At 42.6% G+C, this 21,684-nt stretch overlaps 1 protein-coding gene across 4 annotated transcripts in view; it reads right to left on the bottom strand.

Moving 5' to 3' along the window:
• RAI14 (retinoic acid induced 14) overlaps positions 1 to 21,684 on the bottom strand; it is a 201,418-nt gene that overhangs the window by 179,071 nt on the left and 663 nt on the right. The window lies entirely within an intron of this gene.

Below are 21,684 nucleotides of genomic sequence, written 5' to 3'. Positions count from 1 at the left end.
AGCAATGTCCTCGATCCGATCCTTCTATCCTGGAATATGAGGACACAGCTATGGCATTCTCAGCAACACCAGGACACTAACCAGCCCCAGATGGGCCTCAGAATTTATTCTTCCAAGTCAAAAAGAACATCAGGCTGAAAATCTAAAGCACTGAAATAAATGTTGAGCAAATATAAGGAACAAAAATATTTCCCTCCTTGTCAGCATCTCTCTTTTTCCTCAAATGCTAGACTGTTTCCTCAGTTAAGAATCTCTCTGCAACAAAGATGATTGTGTTTTGTTAGCTGCTTGCGAGCGGCCATGTAAGGTATATCTATTGGTCCCAGCATGTTCAGAGCAGAAGAAAACCGAAGACACAAGGAAAATATTAGCCCGAAGGACTAATGGACCACATGAACCGCAGCCTTCACCAGCCTGAGCCCAGAAGAACTAGATGGTTCCCGGCTACCACCACCGACAGCTCTAACAGGAATCACAATAGAGGATCCCCGGTAGAGTGGGAGAAAAATGCAGAACACAATTCAAATTTACAGAAAAAAAAAAAAAAAGACCAGGTTTACTAGTCTGAGGGTGACAGGAGAAACCCCCAAGACTATGGCCCCAGACACCCTGCTAACTCAGAATTGAAGCCACTCCCAAGGTCCACCTTTCATCCAAAGGTTAGACAGACTATAACACAAACAATAACAAATGTAAGCATCATGCTTCCAGTTCAATCAAGTATAGGAGACCAAATGTGCAACACCTGCCCAAAAGCAAAGACAAGAAGGTGGAAAGGAAGAGGAAAACCGGATGAATGGACACTGAGAACCCCGGGGTGCAAAGGGAATGGGGAAGAATGCTGACACATTACAGAGGTTGCAACTAATGTCACAAAACATTTGTTTTTAAATTTTTTCAATGAATAACTTGTGCTGTAAACTTTCACCTAAAACACAATAAAATTAAAAACAAAAAACATAGATTCTATCCATAGGAAGGGTTATACAGGCTTTACTAGATAAATTTTAAAAAGACAATGCAACACAAAGCTGCTTTATGATTTTATCTCATGAGTCTTATTTATTCAGCAAACCTGATACATATGAATAAATGACTGAATGAATACACAAGCAAACTTTTACAGAGCATAAAATTATGGGCCAATGTTTTCCAATATGTTATCTCTTTTATGACTTAACTATGGTCTCTTTTCCAACTTAACTGTTAAAATACTTGCCCACATGATAAAGAAGGGAAAAGTTAAAGGGAAAAAAAAAAAAAATAAGCAACAGTTTCATTTTGGCAATGAGTCGTTTCTAAAATACTTCAACATCTCACATTTTTTTCAAAGAAATGGTCCCATTCTTTTTGAACCATAAATGTCGTTCAGATATTGTATTGTAATAACCATGTAGTAAAACTCGCTTGAGAACATTAATCTCCCTGTATTCACAACTTCCTTCTTCCAGGGCATGACATGACATTTCTCTCTAGAACCAAATACATCATTCGTCTTTCAGAATAAAGCCTGCCATCAACTACGACTGATTCTTGATCCATGAATCAGCCAGAGCCTGCAGCATTGATTAAAAAAAAATAATAAAAAAACTGGCAGGGCTCTGGCAGCATTACTCTCTGGTCTGTTGAGTCTGCTATTCATGTGCTCCAAGGTCCCAAGGTTATCTCATGCCCTATATCCATCCAATTTAAAAAGCACAGACTTAATTAAATAAGCTACCGCTGAAATATACAAATCATTTGAGAGCTAAGAAACTCCTGCAATTATTCTTTGTGTTGAAGTTTTTTTTTTTTTTTTTTGGTCACTGACTTTTTTTTTTTTTTGATTGTGAATACATATACATAGGAGAATATCTGTCATTTCAACATTCTTTACATGTACAGTTTGGTGACATTATCATTTATCATCACAAACCAAACCAAACCTGTTGCCATCGAGTGGAGTCCAACTCATGGCGACCCCTCGTGTTACAGAGTAGAATTGAGCTATACAGGATTTTCTTGGCTGTAATCTTACGGAAGCAGATCGCCAGGCCTTTCTTTCAAGGCACCACTGGGCAGGTTCAAACCATTTCAGTTTGTAGCCAAGCACAAACCGTTTGCACCACCCAAGCAACTTTATTATGTTGTTCAACCATCACTTTAGCTCTTTCCTATGTTGATGTTATCTTTATGATCATCTCTAAATGCCCTTCCAATTCTATGTTTCTAAATCTTTTGGTGTTCATTTCAATACCACCATCAAAAAATACCACTATGTCCCTGACTCGAGACAAAAACTGCCCTGCACATACCTAGCTGCTATGTGTGTCTACGTGTGGGCAAGCTTCTTAGCCTCTCCCACCAGTGTCCATTCCTTGAGTTTCACCTATCCTGAAACCCAACAGAACCAATCAAGTTTAAAAATGGAGGCCTAATCCACAAACGTTACTCGCAGAAATATAAAATGACACAGCTACTTTGGAAAGCGGTTTGGCAGTTTCTTAAAAAGTTAAATATAAATTTTCCATACAGTCCAACAATTCTACTCCTAGGTATGTAGCCAGGAGAAATGAACACATGTCTACACAAAGACTTGTACATAAGTGTTTCTAGTAGCAGTATTCATAATAGCGAAAAAGTGGAAACAACCCAAATGTCCAACAACTGGTTAAACAAAATGTGGCATATCTATACAATGGAATACTAGTCAGCTATAAAAAGGAACAGGAAACTGATACCTGGTGCAACATCGATGAGGCTCAAAAACATTATGCTAAGTGGAATTCAGACACAAAAGATCATATATTATATGGTTCCATTTATATGACATGTATAAAACAGGCGAATTTACAGAGACAGAGAGTAGATTAGTGGTTGTTGGAGCCCTGGTGGCACCGTGGTTAAGAGCTCAGCTGCTAACCAAAAGGTCAGCAGTTCAAATCCACAAGCTGCTCCTTGGAAACCCTATGAGGCAGTTCTACTCTTTCCTATAGGTTCGCTATGAGTCAGAATCGACTCCATGGCAATGAGTTTGGTTTGGTTTGGTTTAGGGATAGGATTGGGAACAGGGAGTGACTGTAAATGGATGTGAGGGGTCTTTTGGGGGTGAGGAAAATGTGTTAAAACCAGATTGTGGTAACTGTTACACAATTCTACAAATTCACTAAAAATCAATTATATACTAAAATGGGTGAATTTTATGTAATATAAACTATACTTCAATGAAGCTGTTTTTAAAAAGATCAAATTAAAAAGGAGCTCTGTATGCAAAGATTTTGGTAGCAAAAAATATCTTTAGAGTAAGCGAGAGGGTAAGCTCCATTTACGGTTACAGTTAATCCCTGTTTTTACCCTAGAAAGATTTAATTGCGAAAAGTTGGCTTACCACATATTTCATCGGTTCTTTGTTTGACTGGGTTTCAAAATGGGGATAAGCTTGGACTTTCCACATTCTGGAATGTTGGAAACGTCATTTATAATGATCACAATGGTTCAGTTTGGTCTGCTGAATCTCTTCACCCAGTCATTCAGGGCCTTAAATACTTTTCAGAATGAGGGATAAATATATAAATTAATAAAATAGATTCTGTGAACTCTGATGCCTTATGAGTGGGAATAAGGGAACAGAGGGAGGGCACAAAATTATTTCTCCTGCCCTATCACATTTGGACATCACCGGAACGTCATGTATTCATAAAAGTATGATTCTCACCTCCAGTCCTTCAGAAAAGGGGTGTTCGCTCACTTGAAGGCAGACATCTTCATTTCTTTCAATGTAATAGCGCTTATTTGTACAGCTGTGGTGGGTCTATGGAAACGCGGGTGGCATAGTGGTTAAGAGCTATAGCTATTAACCAAAAGGTTGGCAGTTCGAATCCACCAGGCGCTCCTTGGAAACCCTATGGGGCAGTTCTACTCTGTCTTATAGGGTTACTATGAGTCGGAATCGACTCAACAGCAATGGGTTTGGTTTCTGCAAAGGGTTAGTGGGTCTATGATGTTTGGTTGCTCAGCAGCGCCCCTTTTGTTTTCTAATAACCGTACTAGCCTTCTTTTAGAAAACTGTTCCTCCAACACCCCCCCAAACCAGGTAATCTGGTAGCGGCTACTCCCCTAGGGATGGGACTGTGTCCTCAGCAGGGCTAGTCAGAGACTCTCCAGGGGTTTTCAGAGTTGGGAAAAGGAAATGGAAGGGAAGAGAGGGGAAGGGAGGAGAGGGCAGAGGAGGAAGAGAAAGACGAGTAGAGAAGGGAACGGAAAAGGCAGGGAGGGAAAGGAAGAGAGGAGAAGGGAGGGAAAGGGAAGGGAAGGGACAGGAAGGGAGAGGTGGGAGGAGAGGAAGGGGAAGGAAGGAAGGAAGGGAAGAAGAGGAGAGGAGAGGAGGAAAGGAAGCCCAACTCTCTGGTGGAAAAGCTGGGAAAATGTGGGCCTGGCAGCTGCTCAAGACTCCAGCTCTACCCTGTGCAGGAACTGTTCTGAGAGAGGGAAGTAAAGTAGGCAGACCCAGAGGGAAAGGAAAGCCCCTGGTTCCAGGGGTCCCTGAGGCCCTTCTACACCCACATACTTCTGGCACCGGATCTAGGGTCACATAAGCCAAGACACTACCCCCTTAGCCTAAGCTAGCTCAAGTTGGGTTTCTGTCACTTGCAACCTAAGATTACTGACAAATACTTTGGTGCCTTCTCATATAGCACTCCATCTTACTCAGGCTGTCATCTTAGATGCCACAGTAAAAGAGGAACCCAGAAATCTAACAACACAGTTACAACTCCTATTTCTGCCTCTTCAGCACATTTCTGAAGTTAGGTACCTAAATTTACTTCACGAACCTACAGAAGTGGAATATACATTCTCTGTACTGTGAAGAAATGGAGTGGCGCAAATGGTTAAGTGCTTGACTCCTAACGGAAATATTGGTGGTTCAAATCCACACAGAGGTACCTTGGAAGGAAGTCCTGGTGATCTGCGTCCAAAAGATCACAGCCACTGAAAACTCTAAGGGTCACAGTTCTACTCTGAAATACAAACGGTTGCCGTGAGTTGGAATCAATCCCACAGGGACTAGTTTTTTTTTTTTTTTGCAGTGACTATAAATGGGATGATTCTCCAATGCCCCTACAAACCTGCAGGTTAGGGAGGGTACATCTGTTTAGCTGTTAACTGGCCTGACCCGTTCTGCCTCATGCTTGTGTGTTTGCTATGATGCTGATAAAGGTTCCGCAGAGCTTCCAGACTGTGACAGACTAGGAAGAAAGGCCTGGCAATCTACTTCCAAATATCAGCTAATGAAAATCCTATGGATCACAATCAAGGGAATGGTGTAGGACCGGGCAGTGTTTCATTCCACTGTGTGTGGCGTCGCCATGAGCTGGAAACAACTGTAGGGCAGTTGACAACATTAGTTTATATAAAAACTCCTAAGAAATAAAAAGTCACTGTGACGGCTGGGCCCCGGAAGGACCAGTGCTTGGGGCTTGGGGATGGGCTTCAACTCCAGGGCTGCCCACGGGGTGAACCTCATCAACTCTGCACCCCAGGGATTTGGCTCCAGAGAGCTGACAGAGTATAAAGAATGAAACATGGAAGCTGTCACCTAACTGAGGCTAAGGATGAACAGGGAAAAACTGTGGAATAAGAGGCAAGGAGGAGAGCGGGGAAACCCTGGTGGCGTAGTGGTTAAGTGCTACAGCTGCTAGCCCAAGGGTCGGCAGTTCAAAATCCGCCAGGTGCTCCTTGGAAACACTACGGGGCAGTTCTCCCCTGTCCTATAGGGTCGCTATGAGTCGGAATCAACTCAATGGCACTGGGTTTGGTTTTGGAGGAGAGCGGGGCAGGCAGTGGAGAAGTGGCCCTGTGCTGAGCTCAGCCGGACCGGGAGGCCTCAAGGCCCAGGATAATCTTCCAGGCAGCTAACCCTTAAATAATGATGAAGACGGACCTGGAAACACGCTGTCACTCGCCCTCATTTATTCTAAACAAGACATACGGAAGGCAAGCCCAACACAGTGGCTCAAACAGCAAGGCATCGCTCCCCAGGGGCTCTGCCCTTGAAGGTCTGAGATACTATTGTTCTGGCAACGCAAATGCAAAAGCCGTTCAGATCTTTTTCCATTCCAACCTGCTATATGGGAGCCCAAGGCAAAGTCCAGTCCAACTGAATTCCATACCCAGGACCTCCTCTAGCTCAATGTTCAATCACTTTCTATGTTTAGGGATAAAAAGGAAAGAGCATTGACTAGGTAGGATGAGAAATTCACCCAGTAACAGTAACAAAGGTTTAATGTGCTTCCCCTACTCCACACACACAATGCATCCCCCAAAACCACACACTTTGTACTTGATGCTAAAAGGGGTTACAGAGTAAAAATACCATCGCTACTCACGAACTTGGAATTTAGGAGAAAAGATAAAGAAATTTATGTTTTATTTACTCATATGCATTGACTATTCACTAAGAATCATGAACATAGGGGATATAGAAATGTGGGCCACACAAAACCTGCCCCCAAAATCAGACTTACTATTAAAAAAAGTCCATATAGATTAATGCAAAAGCAGAAAGACACAGGATTTGTAAACCTAAGACACAAATGTACATTATACCATGTTTGTAATGAAGTTATTGTACTTCTCTAAAGAAAGTACTTAAAACTAAGAAGCAAGATCCCAGGTGACTGGGTAAAAACACAGGGACGCTTAATCAAACACATATTTCTCGAGAACACTCTAGGTGCCATATGGTGTAGGGGGTTACATGACCTATACAAAGACATTACTCAGGCTGGCACTGTCCAATACTGTAGTCATTAGCCACATGTGACTGGTTAGCATTTAAAATATGATTAGTACAAATTGGGAGCCCTGGTGGTGCAGTGGTTAAGAGCTATGGCTGCTAACTAAAAGGTCAGCAGTTCGAATCCACCAGCCACTCCTTGGAAACCCCATGGGACAGTTCTATTCGATCCTATAGGGTCGTTATGAGTTGGAATCGACTTGACGGCAATGGGTTTGGTTTTGGTTTTGGTAGTACAAACTGAGATATACTATAAGTGAAAACTATACAATAGATTTCAAAGAGTTAATATGAAAAAAAGAATGCAAAATATATCATTAATAAATTTCACAGTGATTACACATTGAAATGATAGCATTTCGTGTATATATACTATGTAAGATAAATGTACTATTAAAGTTAATTTCATCTGTTTTTTACTTTTTAGAAGACTTAAAATTACATATGTGCCTTACATTATATTTCGACTGGACAGTGATGATTTAGATTTTCCATTCAAAGACTGTGTGATAGTTAACTTTATGTGTCAACATGGCAAGGCTAAATTTGTTGCTGTTGAGTCAATTCCAACTCGTAGTGACCCTATAGGTCAGAGCAGAAGTGCCCCATAGGGTTTCCAAGGCTGTAATCTTTACAGAAGCAGGCTGCCACATCTTTCTTCCCAGAGCAGCTGGTGGATTTGAACCACTGACCTTTTGGTTAGCAGCCATGTATTTTAACCACTGTACCACCAGGGCTCCTTGGCAAGGCTATACCCGTTGCCGTCGCGTCAATTCCAACTCATAGCGACCCTACAGGCAGAGTAGAACAGCCCCATCGGGTTTCCAAGTTGCTGCTGGTGGATTCGAACCTACGACTTTTTGGTTAGCAGCCTAAGCTCTTAACTACTGTGCCACTAGGGCTATAAAGTCCTCAGTTATTTAATCAAACACTAATCTAGAAGTTGCTGTGAATGTATAGTTTAGCATCTACAATCAGTTGACTTTAGGTAGTCCTCATCCAATCAGTTGAAGGCCTAAAGAATAAAAGCTGAGGTTTCTCAGAGAAGAAATTCTGCCACAAGACTACAGGTGCCACTCTTGCCAAGTTTTTAGCCTACAGGTCTCCCTTGCAGACTTCAGACTTCCCAGCCCCCAAATCACATAAACCAATCCCTTAAAATAAATCTCTTTATCTATATATGTGTGTATGTGTACCTACATATATATTCAAAAACCCATGGCTGCTGAGTCGATTCCAACTTATAGCAGCCATATAGGACTGAGTAGAACTGCCCCATAGGGTTTCCAAGGAGCAGCTGGTGGATTCGAGCTGCAAACCTTTTGGTTAGCAGCCAAGCTCTTAACTACTGTGCCACCAGGGCTCCATATATATATATGTGTGTGTGTGTGTGTATGTATATGTATATGTATATGTATACGTATACATATGTATGTGTGTATGTACGTATGTATGTACGTGTGTATGTATATGTATATATGTATGTGTATGTATGTACACGTATGTGTATATATATGTATGTGTGTGTGTGTATGCATGTATAGTCCAAGCAGCACCACTTGCACTCAACCACTACCTTAAAGGTTGGCAGTTTGAACCCACCCAACAGTGTTGTGGAAGAAAAGCCTAGAAATCTGCTTCTGTAAAGACTACAGCTAAAAAAAAAAAAAACCCATGGGCCAATTCTATTCTGTCCTATAGGGTCGCGATGAGTCACAATCGACTCAATGGCACACAATTACAATCTTTATGGGAGCAGTTCACCAGGTCTTTTTCCCACAGAGCTATTGGTAGGTTCAAAACACCAGTGGGTTCAAAGCTCCGACCTTTTGGTTAGCAGCCAAGCACTTAACCACTGCGTCACCAGTGCTCCTTACAGAATCCTCTAGGAAGTCAAACCAAAAGGCATCCTCTGGCAATGGACCAGTTGGAGACAGGCATCCCTTCCTCTGGTTGTTCCCCCTCACTCACACACCCCTGCCTCACCAGAGAGAGGCGGGCATCTTTATTTTGTGGTACTTTTCATATACTGAGCATATGCTTAATGAATAATTTTACTGAACTCAAGAGTCAACAAATCTTTTCCCACGTAGGTTTGCTGAAGATAAGCAAGTCAAGAATGGAGAAAACATATGAATAATTACGGACAAGTGAAGTGACTATTTTTACAAACTACAGATTGGGATGGAGGTGTCCATGTTTTGACAACAGTTCAAACAGGAAAAGCGGAACTTTTTGATACCTAGGTGCTTCCTTATCACTAGGATAATTCTGTTCCTTAGGAAATTATTCTAATATCCCATCTAACAACTCTCTCCAAGCTATAAAAAATAAATTCTTCAACTCAGGACAGTTAAAAGCACTGACACTATAATAAAAAAAGAATTCAAAAAAAAGTCATCCAATGAGACAGGAATTGGGTCGGGAGTGCAGGTGATATTTGTTCTGAAAACCAGACACAAAAGCACCCATAGCCCGGCAGGCTGCCACCTAAGCCCACAGCAGATATCATCCAGAATAGGGTGGGCTGCTCTCTTCTATCTCTTTTACCACAGTGGATGTAAACACTTTCCATGTAATGAGAATCAAATGCCCTTTGTTCCAAGGGGTATGCACTTAAAATAATCAGGGATTGTTTCAAAGGAGAGAAAGAAAGCAAGCTTGCTGCTAAACAAGGCACCAACAGTAATACAGTTGTCACCAGACTGGCCAAGAAACAGCACTTGGGAGACATGTTATTTTGAGGAAATCACTGCACTCTGCATCCCTGTCTCTTTCTGGCTTTTAAATATTCCAGAGGAAAAGCATTAGAAAAATAAATAAATAAATAAAGGCTCATCTAACACTGTATAAAGTTGTGTAGCACAGAAAGAATCTAGTTATAGAAGAGTTTTTGAGATTGTGGACATAAGGTTAGTGGCAGAAACAGTGGGTACATGGATACTGGCTGTAGTTTTTAGAACTATATTTTGAGTAGTTTTTCAATTTAAGAAAAAGCTCATAGAAGTGTGAAACTTTTTTTCTCAAAAGAAAAAAATGATATCTGCTCCAAAGAAAATCTAAGCATTAAAAAAAAAAAAAAAACACACAAGAAGGTTCTGAAAGCGTCTGAATCAACTTGTACCCACAATGAATGTGTTTGTTGCTGTTAATGACTAGTCAAGTCAGCCCCAACTCATGGCAACCACATGCACAACAGAATGAAATGCTGCCTGCTCCTGCGCCATCCCCATGATTGGTTGTGGATCAGACCGTTGTGATCCACAGAGCTTTCACTGGCTGATTTTTGGAAGAAGATTGCCAGACTTTTCTTGCTAGTCTGTCTTAGTCTGGAAGCTCTGCTGACACCTGTTCAGAATCATAGCTACACATGGGTTGCACTGGCCAGGAATCTAACATGAGTTCCCCACAGAGACAATGAGAATTCTACCACTGAACCACCAAATGCCTCAATGAGCGTGGACTGGGCCTGAATTAAACTTCCCTTGGAGACAGAATGGTAGATGACTGGTTGTCGCCTACTGTGATGGCCTCCTGATGTGGCTCCATGCAGGGTGCTTAGGGCCCCTTCAACCTTCCTGGGGTCCTGGCATATGTTTGTGGCTGAGCCCTGGCAACCTTTATTTTCCTCTCAGGTGCCTTCACAAAAAAGAAGATGCAATCCATGGTCCATAGACTTCTGGCTCACATGTTCCCCTGTCTTTTGCGTGGCTGGGAAGACGTCATGTGTAGGTGACTTCTCTCTACAGTGAAATGACGGTGGGTCCTAGTTGTCCCGCATAAGTTGAGTGCACACCTTCATTTTTGAAAGATGACCAACTACAACACATCATTTTTTATGGAAGACCTTCAAATTACTTAAGCATTCTTGTCAAACTAAGACTCAACACAGAATCTGTTACCTTCCTGACAACACTTGACAAATAGATTTATTTACCTAGGTATCAATGAGCAGCATGCCAAGGCCTGGGTTCCACACCTTTTCTGACCTCTGTCAATGCTGTTTGCCTCACCTGGATTCCCTCATTTTCATCCCATTCTCCCACACTGTCCAAATCTATATACATCTCCTTCATTTATAACAACATCAGCTAATTATAAGACTCCCAAAGTCACTGAATACATCCGTGAGAAACAGAAAAGTAGAGTTAGGAGCCTCAGGCTTTGAACTGCCAGAACTAAGGCTCAGGTCTAGCTCTGCCTCTTACTAACTCCATCACTTCCCAAGGGGTCATTTCACTTCTCTTAGCCTCAATCTCATCTGTAAAAGGAGTCCCTCACCCATCCCACCTCATTCTAACCACGAATAGTCTGCCTTGTACTACACTGGACTTAAAACTCTAAGCACCATGAGGGCAGGGACAGTCATTCATCTATGCATCATCTAACTCAATTATTCCATCAACACCTATTACTTACTGGAAATTTGACAATGAAAGGGCAGCCTTGCAGTCCAGCAGCAAAGCGCCTGGTGCATGGAAGGTGCTATATTAAACTGACTTGCTGAGAGACATTGCACTGCAGGCCCTCTGTTACAGGCAGGACAGTGTACCCTATTACCCAGTTTTTTCCTTTTTAATGTGTTAAAAATGTGCATAAAATTTACCGTTTTAAAGTGTACAATTCAGTGGTATTTAGTACACGATGTTGTGCAACCAGCACCACCATCAAGTTCTAGGACATTTTCATCGCCCTAAAAGGAAACCCTGTAACCATTAGCAGTCAGTCCTCATCCCCACTTCTCCCCAACCACTGGCAACCACTAATCTGCTTTCAGTCTCTAAGAATTTGCCTATTCTGGATGTTTCTTACAAATGGGAGCATACGATATGTGGCCTTCTGTGTCTGGCTTCTTTCAATCATCGTAATGTTTTCAAGGTCCATCTGTGTTGTAGCATGTATCACAACTTCATTTCGTTTTATGGCTGAATATCTCTCATTGTATGGATACACCACATTTTGTTTATCCATTCATTAGTTCGGTTGCTTCCACCTTTTGGCAGTTGGGAAGAGTTGCTCTGAACATACACGTACATGTTTTTGTTTGAACCCCGGTTCTCAATTCTTCGGGGGTATATAGCTGGAAGAGGAATTGCTGGATCACATAATAAAAAAGAGGAAGACCCTTAACGAGATGGGTTGACACAGCGGCTGCAACAATGGGGGCAAACATAAAAATGACTGTGAGGATGGTGTAGGACCAGTCAGTGTTTTGTTGTTGTATATAGGGTCGCTATGAGTCATAACCAACTCGACAGCACCTAACTACAATAACAACATGATAATTCTATATTTTTTGTCCAATTTTTGATTGAAGAGGCTGAGGACATCTCCCAAGGTGGGCACCCTCAGAACAAACTCCCTGCGGTGTGGCTGACAACAGCAGTGCCTTCCCATAGTATCTCCTACTTCCCATAGAAGGAACATACTGTTTGAAAGAGCAGCCTTCCAGATGAGGGTCGGCTTCCCAGCTAGGAAAGATGGTCTTGTCTTCTTCTGGACTCAACAAGGCAGCTCCACCAGGCAGGGAGGCCAAGATGAGAAGGCCAAAACAGAGCCAGTACAGGTATTTCCCCACTGGACTGAGTCAAAGACCTATCACCATGAGCCAAGGAGTGTTGCTAGGTGAGGCCTGGGGACATCTCAGTTTCCTCCTGCAACAGCAAAGCCAGGAAACTGTGGCCACCTGGAAAGTAGTGCAGGTTCAACTCCAGACCAAGAAAGATGTCCGAAGGCCCATCCTTAGACTTCATCAGGTCTCTTGAAAGACTACAGAGCCACTTGCTATTACATTTAAATAGCACTGTTACTACTATTTTTTTTTTTTAATTCAGCAGAAATAGTTCCTAAAAATGGTCAATGATATGTAGACTGGTTGGCAAAGCAACTGGTGACCAGTTTTCCAACTGAGGGTATAAAACCCTCAATTATTACTTTTCACTTATGTAATAGCAGGTTATCAAATTGTTCTGTGGGTTAGTGGCATGTGATAGAAAATAGATCCCTTGTAATTGTGCTCTTGATCCCTGAGAGGTGGCTGTTAAAAGTAAACAGGACAAATGCAACAAGGTTTTCCGGGTACATTCAAGAGATCTTGGGTTCTTAGCCTGGGGATTGTGAAGAGGCACATAAATGGGCTGGAGGGAAGAGTTCTTGACCTGAAACTGATAAAAATCATGAATGTATGTAATTGTATTATTGTATGCTGTTGCTGTTAGGTGCCATCAAGTCGGCTCAGCTCCAACTCATGGCAACCCTATATACAATGGAATGAAACACTGCCTGGTCCTGTGCCCATGCTCACAATCGTTGCTATGTTCGAGCCCACTGTTGCAGCCACTGTGTCAATCCATCTTGTTGAGGGTCTAACTCTTCCTGGCTGCCTCTCTACTTTACCAAGCACGATGTCCTTCTCCAGGGACTAGTCCCTCCTGCTAACATGTCCAAAGTACGGGAGACGAAGTCCTGCCATCCTTGCTTCTAAGAAGCATCCTGGCTGTACTTCTTCAAAGACGAAATTGTTCGTTCTTCTGGGAGTCCACAGTACGGTCAATATTCTTCACCAACACCATAATTCAAAGGCATCGATTCTTCTTCCGTCTTCCTTATTCGTTGTCCAGCTTTCACATGCATATGAGCTGGTTGAAAACACCAGGGCTTGGGTCAGGCGCACCTTAGTCCTTAAAATGACATCTTTGCTTTTTAATACTTTAAAGAGGTCTTTTGCAACAGATTTGCCCAATGCAATGCGTTTCTGATTTCTTGACTGCTGCTTCCAGGGGTGTTGATTGCTGATCCAAGTCAAATGAAATCCGTGACAATGTCAATCTTTTCTCCATTTATTGTGATGCATACTTGGATTTAATGTATTATTGTACATAACTAAATTTTCCCCTAGAAAAAGTGGTCAAAACTGGCTTGATAAAGTGTCCATCTATGACTCAAATATTTCAGAATCTGCTGTACACGGTCTGATGACCACCATGAGGGGCTTTACGACCTCTGAGTGTGTGTGTTTAGTTCAACATCGGTCACCTATCTGACAGACTCTCTACTGGACACACAAAATACAAAGTTCAAGAATGAAGCATACTTCCTTCAACCAAAGAGAAGAATGTTTTGTTTTGTTCTGTTTTGCTTTGAAACACATGGCTAAGTCATTAAACTTACTAATTAAAATACTGCCTAAATTTACTGATGCCCATCAGTGAGACTGAAGTCAAAGACTAGATGAGTTTTTGATTCACTGTAGACTGCTGGGATTGGGAAATGGTTGTTTGATTCACAAACTTTAACTTTAAGCCATCTGTCCTTTTTAGCTCATGGATCACTACAAACCAAAGAAATCTCTTTAAATCATTCAGCCTTTTGATAATACTCATGTTGTAATTCTACGCTTATAATTTTCAGGTGAATGTTAACTAACTCTATCTGGGTCCATAATACACAGATTTCTTTCAATATCATTTTATTACAGAGGATAAAATGGTTGTCTTCAATACTCTAGATCCAGACTCCTTTTTCCTAGCACCCATTTAAATATACCCAAGAGGCCTTTGATATATTTAGCTTTGTTTTGTCAACTCCTATACTCATCACACAAGATAGAGAAAATTCAATTGGCTTCTAATGAAATCACACACGCCTCCACGACAGTGAATGTTTTCAGCACTATGAATTAAGAATTTCATGACGTGACAGTTCTTCATGTACTTCTAGGTCCCCTACTACAGTGGTTGCCTGTGGATCTTCAGATTAAGGTCATTTTCCCTCCATCATGAAAAACACACTTGCCGCCCCCGCAAACAAAAATCTCACGGACGAATGCTCAAAATCAGGGCAAAAATGAGTACACCACCTGATTTTTACCCTGATGTAACCTATAAATAAGGCACACCCAAAATCTGAGGCACTCAATTACACCCATGGAAAAACCATCACCTTTGCTGTTGTCGTTGTTATTGAATCAATTCTGACTCATGGAGACCCCATGTGCGCCGAGTGGAACTGCTCCATGGGGTTATCAAGGCTGTGACCTTTCAGAAGCAGATTGCCAGGCCTGTCTTCTGAAGCACCCCTAGGTGGGCACAAACAGCCGACCTTTCAGCTAGTGGCAGCATGCTTAAACGTTTGGGCCATCCAGAGGCTATGGAATGACCAGCACATTTTAAGACATTCAGTGTGTGTTAAAAGGGAATTCAAGTAGCGAATCACAACAACAAACATTACATTCATTCATTTGTTCAAAAACATTTGAGTACCTACTACATTTACATTTGAGTCCATGGTACATTTCAGTACTATGTCAGCAGTATTCTGGACACTAAGAAAACATTAGTAAACAAAATACAAAAAACCCTGCTTTCAAGGAGCTTACATTCTAGCAGTGGGGGGAAGACTGATAATACACAATATAAATTAAAACAAATGGCCAGTTAGAAGGTGATATGGTCCATTGAGAAAAATAAAGCAGGGAAGGGCATGTCGGCAGGGGGTGGCCAAGTAAGGTCTTGCTGAGAAGGTGAAGTCTGAGTAAAGATTCTAAAAAGCTGAGGAGCATAGCCTTGCAGATATCTAGGGGAAAAGCTTTCCAGGCAGTGGCAACAGCAAATGCAAAGGCTCTGGAGCTGAGACGTGTCTGCCAACTTGAAAGAATAATGAGAAAGCCAATGTGTTTAAATGCCTTAAACCTCTTCCAGTTTAAGGAGTTAAAATTAGGGACACAATGTGTCACTATCACTCCTACATTTTCATAAACACTTGGAGCAGAAACACGCCTTTCTAAATGCTTACTCAAATGCTTTAATTTTACCAAGGAAGAAACTGAGGAAGAAGGTGCTTGTCTTAGTTAGCTAGTGCTGCTGTAACAGAAACACCACCAAGTGGATGGCTTTAACACACAGAAATGTATTCTCTCACAGTCTAGAAGGCTAGAAGTCCAAATGCAGGGCACCAGCTCCAGAGGAAGGCTTTCTCTGTCAGCTCTGGAGGAAGGTCCTTGCCTTCAATCTTCCCCTTGTCAACGAGGTTCTCAGTGCAGGGATCTCGGAACCAAAGAGTACACTCTGCTCCAGGTGCTTCTTTCTTGGTGGTATGAGGTCCTCCTGTCTCTCTACTCGCGTCTCTCTTTTATATCTCAAAGGAGATTGGCTCAAGACATAACCCAATCTTGCAGGTTGAGTTCTGCCTCATTAACAATTGCCGCTATGCCATCTCATCAACATCATACAGACTGGATTTACAACACATAGGAAAATCATATCAGATGACAAAATGGTGGACAATCACACAATACTGGAGTCATGGCCCAGCCAAGCTGATGGGTATTTTAGAGGGGCACAATTCAATCCATAAGTGAGTAATCTAAGGTCACCCGCCCAGTGACTGGCCAAGAGGGCATTTCAGTCCAAATACCCCAATTCAGCACCAAGGATTTTTGTCTCATGCTTCAACTCTGTAACTAAGAGCCTCTTTTCTCATTAAGGAGCCCTGGTACTACAGTAGTTAACAGCTCAGCTGCTAAACAAAAGGTCAACAGTTCAAATCCACCAGCTGCTCCTTGGAAATCCTATGGGGCAGCCCTGTACTCTATCCTATAGGGTCGCTATGAGTTGGAATTGAATCTATGGCAATGGTTTTTTTTTTTTTTTTTGGGGGGGGGGTTCTCATTAAAAAGAGAAAATTGAAAAAAGAGAAATTAAACCAGCCAGCTAACATAATCATATTAAAGCTTAAAATTGATTAATTTCACTTTTTCAGTTCAACCAATAACCAAGAGGAACCCTGCATACTCCCTAAACACTTGCTGAAGAGTGAGTAATTAACATATGCAACATGACCTATTGTGCGCCATCAAGTCAATTCCAACTCATAGTGACCCCACGTGACAGAGTAGATCTGGCACACAGGGTTTTCTAGGCTGTAATCTTTGAGAGGAAATCATCAGGTCTTTTCTCTCTAGGAGCTGCTGAGTGGGCTCGAACCACTGACCTTTCAGTTAACAGACAAAAGCTCAACCACTGTGCCACCAGGGCTCCTACTGTGCCACCAGGGTTCTTTTACTTATATACACCCTCAAAATCTCCATATTCCTCCAATTAATTGTTTAGATGTGTAACAGAAACACGTTTCAGAATTTATCATAGCAATATTTGTAATATAGTCATCCTTCATTAACATCCACGATAGTTCTATGAAACAAGATGTTACGTGATTTGGACACTGTGGTAACAATATATTACAGGTGAAGGTTCCTTCAGGCATTTGCTTCCATAATAAGAAGATTTTGTTAATATTAAAAATTTGCTGGGGCAAATAACCTCCCTCTACAATTAGTTTATCCAAGGTTTCAACAAACTTTGCATCAGCACTCACAGACTCATCAGTTACTTTCATATTATGCAGTGAAAAGCATTGTTTGAAGCACCTGAACCACAAAGAGCTAGTACTAAACTCTGATATGGTAGTCTGGTCCTGCTCTTTCCTTAAGCATCTCAAACAAGAACAAGCTTCGTGCCTTAGCAGTGATTGTCAATGTGCAGAGAAGGATTCGCTTTTGTGTTTGGTCCTAAATCCACATCATCAGCAATTTCTCCATATCTGATATAGGTCCCTCTCTCATTTTCATTAGCGTTGTAGCTTTCAGTGGAGCAGATCCTTTAATAGCTGAGAGAACTTTGTTTTTGACGATCGTCATGACGGCTCAATGTGACATGCCAAAATCCTCTACTTCCAGGGATTTCTAAACTCTATTATAACCTTACGGGACCACTACGTACACATGCAGTTGGACGTTGCCTGGACAGACATTATGCCGAACATGACTGTTGTAAAAAAGTGGAAACAGATCAACTGTCCCTCAGCAGAAAAAGCATCTATAATAGTGAAAACGTGGAAACACTCTAATTTTCCCTTGGCAAAGGAAGTATACTATAATTTATTCCTGCCCTGGAATTCTCTGTAGCAGCCAAAGTGCAAAAAGATCTTTATGTACCTCAAAAGCATAATGATAAGCTAAAAAATGCAAACTCTATGTATACAGAATTGCCATTGGTGTAAAATTTCAAATACACAAACTCTGTTTGTGGATACATAATATATAAAACTGAAAAACCAAACCTATTGCCATTGAGTCAATTCCATCTCATAGTGACCCTAGTGACCCTACAGGACAGAGCAGAACTGCCCCACAGGGTTTCCAAGGAGCGGGTGGTGGATTCAAACTGCCAACCTTTTGGTTAGTAGCCTGAGTTCATAACCACTGTGCCACCAAGGTGCCACAAAATATATAATATATAAAAGTGCCAAAATATGTTTGGAAACTATACAGTATTTTTCACAAATAACCGAAAACCAAACCCGTTGCCATTGAGTCTATTCCAACTCATAACGACCCTATAGGACAGAGGAGAACTGCTCCATAGAGTTTCCAAGGAGTGCCTGGTGAATTCGAACTGCCGATCTTTTGGTTAGCAGCAGGAGCACTTAACCACTACGCCACCAGGGTTTCCACAAATAACACTCAACATAAATGATGTGCCCACACATATAATGTGCAGAGCACACCTAGAAAAACAATGCAAGAGGGGGTTGCACGGTTGGCAAAAAAAAGATATAATGTGCGTTATTTGTGTAAAATACAGTATACACTACATGTTAGTGGTTACTTAGGAACAGAAGTAGAGGAAGGGGAGTAGATAAAATATTTCAGTTACAGTTTATTTTTATGGGGCAGGGAATGAAGCAAATATAGAAATATCAATCACTCTTAAACCTGGGTAGTAGATAAGTAGATGTGTTACCATAGCCTATATTTTTATATATAATTAAAATATTCTATACTTATGAAATATTTTATACTTTATTTTGAAAAGAAAGGGAGGAAGGGGGGAAAGAAGAGGACAAAACTTCTCCACTGGGTTCCATTAACCCCACGGTCTGATTTTCCCTACCCTTTGAACCTTAGTTTTCTAACATTTAAAACCTGGGTGGTACAAGGTTTACCTGTGTTATGGATTGACTTGTGTCCCCCAAAACCATGCATTGTCAAGTCGATTCTGACTCACACTGACCCTATAGGACAGAACGGAACAGCCCCATAGGGTTTCCAAGGCTATACATCTTTTACAGAAGCAGACTGCCACACCTTTCTCCCACAGAGCTACTAGTAGGTTCGAACTGCCAACCTTTTGGTTACCAACTGAGTGCTTACCCACTGAGCCACCAGGGCTCCTTGTGTTATAAATACTAACCCTTTGTGGATGTAATCCCAACTGGGAATAGAGTTTTCTTTGTTATATTAATGAGGCCATATCAGTGTAGGGTGTGTCTTAAACCAATCACATTTGCGATATACAATGAGCAGATTAGGCACAGAGAAGCAAGCTGAGGTGAGGCAATATAGATATCAGGCCACATGAAGATCGCCAAGGAACCAAGGGACATAAGCTGAAATCAGACAAGGATCTTCCTCCAGAGCCAACAGAGAGAGAAGGCCGGCACCCTGAATTCGGACTTCTAGCCTCCTAAACCGTGAGAAGATAAACTTGTTTGTTAAAGCCACCCACTTGTGGGATTTCTCTTTCAGCAGTACTTGATACCTAAAACAACCTGTCTCTGTGAAGTAAGCATCTGGAGAAATCACTTCATTTTAAGGCACACTAGAGGACAGGGCAAGAATCCCGAGGGTCAAACACCCATTCTTTCTATTAAATTTCACAAATATAGTAATAAGATTTTTCAGTGGGGTTATAACCACCACCCACTAAAAGCCATAAAACCAAGCCAAAAATCTAAGGCATGTACTGTATCTTATGCAAATAACACACGCTATATGGTTTTGCATACTGCGTAACGTGTTAATTTCATAAGCACACTATATCAATATTTTACATGTTGCTGGCTTCAATTTCCTTTTTTTTCTGTCCAAAGGATTTAATGTTAAGTCTTCATCTTGGTGCCTGTTGACACAGAGGTTTGGTTTCCAACAGCAGACCCTCACCAGCCACCCTCAAGTTTCTAAAGCAGCCCCACTCCAGGCAGGATTCCTTCCCTGCTCTGCAAACCACTTCTTTAATCCAGGAAGAAATCACTGTAAACTGCCCTTGCTAGGACAGTTGGCCCCAGCCCAGCAGTTGCACAGGTCTGCACACCCTAGCCAGAGATGCCACTCAGGTGGGTGAGCTTGGCATGCCGCAGCCCATCGCATTCTGCCCTGCCATCCGCTGGCCAACCGTTTGAATCTTCCACCTGTGTGGATGCTGCAGGGCAGCAGTGACAGCTACCAGGACAGAAGAACCGCGTGTCCCTCTCTTCAACAAGTCTGACTGGTCACCTGCCCCGGGGGGCACTGCACACCCGCGCCATCCTGCCACCTGGCTTCATGTGGGGTTGGCACCTCAGACCATGCTCGGGCTGTGGCAACCCCAGCACAGCCCTTTGCCCTACCCTCTGCCCATCTCCGGTGCGACGTCCCTAGACACAGATCAGCTACATGGTACTCCACCACAGGCTGGGTCACGAACTGCCCCAAAGCAAGCACGCAGTTTTATTTTCCAATTGGAGGGGTACTACCAAACTTGATCCATGACTTCTCGACCACGCTTACACCTTTATTATACAAATGTCAACGAAAGTAACTTCTGGAAATGTCAGGAGAGGTGCGCTGTATATGAATAGGTGCACTAAGCCAGAACTTTTTATATACTGTTGTCATTTCCGCATGTTACAGGTGTGCATGCATTATTAATGTGGGGTGCACTATTTGCAAAAATATATACAGTCAACAATACAAGAGAATTCACTGCTGAAGTATCTCCAACGAATGGAGATGAAAACCTGACACCCCAGTGTAGGAGTTCCTCTCAATCCATGATCTGCAAGAACTGGTTAAAATTACAAGCACTTTGAGAAATTTTCTCACATAAAGCCTACTCCCTACAAGCTCAAGAAAAAAAAAATTTGACACGTTAAGCATCATTAAGAAAATATCAGATTCCAACCATCAGAAATAAAACTCCCAGGCCCACATGTGAACAGGGTGCTGTACTCTGGGACAGAAGACTCAAAATCTACTCTCTCTGTGAGTCATGATCTGGTCTCCAACTTTGTCCAAACCTCAAGGAAGAGAGCCCCTCCTCGTTAAGATTCGTCTCTGCTCCATCCACCTGACAGACAATACCATTCTTATCTCTGCCAGGCCCTCGCAGTCTTAACTGGTCCCTCATTCCTGGCAGTTCTGCATTCTTCTTTCTCGGAAAGAAAACTGAGACCCATCCAAATCACTTTCGAGCCAGCAACGACGGGAAGCCGCCAGTCCCAAGTGAGCGGCCTTGAGCCCACAGATGTGGAATCATCACTAGAAAGAAAGTGGGGCTGAGCCAGGCTCCTTGAAGCAGAAGGGGCAGCCTGGGTATACAGCACAGGGAGGTCACTTCTGACTCCGGCACGTTACACTGGGCTGCAACTGCCTTAACCCCACCCCTACCCCCGTCTGCTGCCTCTCCAGGCTCTGAGAGCCCCCTCCACAAGGGGGACGCAAAGCCCAAACCCAAAGGAGAAAGTCAGTCAGGAGGTGGCAGATGGACCCTGCAAACTAGAAACTAAACTGCGGAAACAAACCTGCCCAAGCCGGCACGAAGGGAAGGCATGTCAGGGAGGACACCTACCCTCCGGGACTGGGGGTGGGCGCCCAACTCATGCCTCCACAACCTCCCTCCTCTCAAGTCGCAATCCTCTCCAAACCCCGACTTCTGCCTCAACTCCAGCATCCCTCCTCCAAGCTATGGAGGAGAAAGAACCAGAAGGGAGGGAGACGAGGGCAGGGGGACAGTTGTGGGCCCAGGGTGGACTCACTGGAGCCCTTGGGCCAGCCACAGGGCTCTCTGGAGTACAGAAAAAGAACAATAGCG

This window comes from Loxodonta africana, chromosome 2 (genome assembly GCF_030014295.1).
Source record: "Loxodonta africana isolate mLoxAfr1 chromosome 2, mLoxAfr1.hap2, whole genome shotgun sequence".
NCBI lineage: Eukaryota > Metazoa > Chordata > Mammalia > Proboscidea > Elephantidae > Loxodonta > Loxodonta africana.
Note: the sequence above shows the minus strand (reverse complement) of the source record. Positions and strands in the feature narration are given on the sequence as shown.